Genomic DNA, 2716 nt, shown 5'->3' on the forward strand with positions numbered 1-2716 from the left:
TGTTTTCTGGCACTGGCACTTCCTCTGCTCCAGCATCTCCTCATCGCTAACCGTGTTGGAGGTTCAGCTGCGACTGTGGAAGGGCAGGAAAAGAAAAGGCTGTGTGTTAGTTTTACAGCAGGCTGGGCCAAAGGCGGCACTGGAAAGCGGGTCCTGGAAGTACAGCACTAACGCGCAGATCCAGATACCGAAAACCAAACACGCAAAATGTGTCAACAACAAACTTGCAGCCTTTGGGCTACAGACACATGTGGAAAATTGCGTTACATGGACATAGGGATCAACTTCTTGTGGGTTTTGCCTTATTTCTTGCCCAGCTCTTTCTCCCATCTCTCTTTTAGGCTGCTGTAGTTGGCTGTGACCCACCATGCTAGTCTCCCAACGGCTTCTGAGGTTAAGCCCTGGTTCTGCCCTGGTTCTTCCCGAGTCCCACGCGGAGTGGACAACTTTTCTCGCAGGTCCTGGGTTTATGTTGCCCGCCGCATGCGTTTTTTTGACTGCATCTCCACCTGTTGGGAAATGTCACCAACTTGTAGGCAGCAAAACAAAAGGAACTCAAAGAGAGAGCTCTAAAGTTACTCACTTCTGTGGCAATCCGTAAGGTGGGGGTCCATCGAGACTGCATTCGTCACCTGCTGACAGAGTATTCAAACGTATTAAAATCTTGATGTATGGTGACCAGCTCTGCTTCTTCTTGCTCGGGGCCCCTGGGACCGCGTCCTGGCCGGTGAGGCCATTGAGCTCAGCAGCCCTGCTGGGACTCCTGGCTCATGGTTTTTACCCATCACGGTAACTACCTCCGTGTTCATCACCATCATCACCAATCTACTGCTACAACAGCAGCAGGAGCCTCAAGAGAAGTCAGTCGATTGCAAAATACAGCCAACAGATAATTAGCAGCACGGAAAAAAAGTATAGGAAAAGAATCGTACAGGTTCCAGCAGAAAAAAACAATCGCCTCAAATCCACCAAACAAACCAGAGCTCACCTTTCTTCTTCTTTGTTTACCAACTTCGTTGGCCACCTCAGAACAGCTGTTCTTCATCTCCCCCTGGGAACTGAGCTGGGACTCTCTCTTTCTCCCCGCATATGCCATCAGCTTTGTCTGAAGTCCCTCCAGAAGCATCTTCAACCTGCACAGCAAATTAGTAAGGGAAGCGTGAAGCGAAGCAACGGTCGGCCTTTTTCACGTACTCTTATGTAAGCAGCACAGCCATGGCGTGCTTCATCTGTAACATGCTCGACAGGCCAAGAATTGCTGACAACAGCCAGCCCTCCAGTGCCACATGTCACTTGGAGGGCCCAAAGTTTACCGGAACGGAGGAAGACAAGACTTCCTTCCCTCCCTCCCAGAACTGCAGGCAGCCTGCATTTGCAAGGCCTTTTGCAGCTTTTTAAAACCATAGGCTCAAGCACAGAAGCCCCTTGCAAGATGGAACGCGAGACTTGAATTTGCTCACAAACGGTTACGGACATGCTTTTACATTAGAGTTCAGTAAAGCTTGACTTCTACACAACGTGATATTTCTTTAAAGCACTAAAAAGCCATGCCTGGTACGTTCTTCCTCCAGTGCGACGTTTCTTCCCCGCGTTTCGTCCAGAAGCGCTTCTGATCGGCATTTCATCTTGGCCAGCTTCTTCACTTCCTTGCTTTCACTCCCACGCTTTCCAAATAGAAAAGATACATCACACACAGAGCACAGGAACAGGATGCATATGCAGAACACGCAGACAGTGTTCTCCACAAAGAAGATAACACGGATCTCCCAGGTCCAGTCTCCTCTCGCAGCTCTCAAGCACACATCTCTCTCCAGTCCACAGCGCACGGCCTACCCATCCAAGGAATCGTGCTGATGAACGCAAGTGCCCCGCATATTGTCCGCCAAGCAGATTCAAAACGCAGTAAGCACCAGGGGAATGAGGAAACGTATAGACTTTTCCCCTGAGGGTGCCCTGCCCAAAACCCCACAGCCCACCGGATCTGTTCATAAATTACCTGCCCACAAGAAATTCAAAGACTAAAACCAGTCATTCCCAGAAGCCGTTCACATACCTGCTGATGTTGGTGTTCCTTTGCAGTCCGTGTTGTCTGAAAGCCAGTTATCAAGTCCTCCAGGCCCTTACGAGCCTACAGCAGCATTAAAAGAAGAAAAAAGAAGTCACGCTAGGACTTTCCTGACCGAAGGTCACACCTCACGGCCTTTCTTCTTCTCTTGGCAGCATCGGTACAACACAGTGTTTGCCTGCCCCACAACGCCACCTGAGCACACAAAATACTGCCTATGGAGGTGTCGTTCCCTCACTAGTTGTGGATTTTCATCTTTGGAGGTCTCCTCGTTGCATTATGGACCCACACCTTCTGGACAAGGAATCCATAATCACTAAAACGGGAAGGTGACCAGAGTACAGGCAACTGAAGAAGTCCTGTCACAGTCTGATGATGCCAGTCAGGCCTCCAGGATGAGGCGCTCAGCACCACGAGAGCCCAAGGAAAGTCCGCAACTGAAGGTACCAAATCCCTCTACTGCGTGACTGTCTGAAGTGCTGCCTGAGGTCTCAACCTCACGACTGGTCTAAAGCAGAAAATACTTAAGCCAGTGCATTACTGTCAACTCCTTAACAAAGACGGCGTTAAGTAGGACTTGCTATGGTCTCAGGGACAACTCGCAAAGCCAGGAAGCTGGGGAATGGTCCAGCAGGACTTTCAGAGCAGCCT

At 50.0% G+C, this 2716-nt stretch overlaps 1 long non-coding RNA gene across 1 annotated transcript; it reads right to left on the minus strand.

The window, feature by feature from the left end:
- Nucleotides 1-27: 27 nt before the first annotated feature.
- LOC103922400 lies at nucleotides 28-2149 on the minus strand. Its single transcript, XR_663882.1, has 3 exons — nucleotides 2054-2149; nucleotides 1552-1664; nucleotides 28-1133 (listed from the first exon to the last, which is right to left on the minus strand). It is a non-coding gene; the product is annotated as an uncharacterized LOC103922400 (long non-coding RNA).
- Nucleotides 2150-2716: the final 567 nt, after the last annotated feature.

The sequence above is a fragment of the Pygoscelis adeliae genome, unplaced genomic scaffold (genome assembly GCF_000699105.1).
Source record: "Pygoscelis adeliae isolate BGI_AS28 unplaced genomic scaffold, ASM69910v1 C10954819, whole genome shotgun sequence".
In the NCBI taxonomy this organism is placed as follows: Eukaryota; Metazoa; Chordata; class Aves; order Sphenisciformes; family Spheniscidae; genus Pygoscelis; species Pygoscelis adeliae.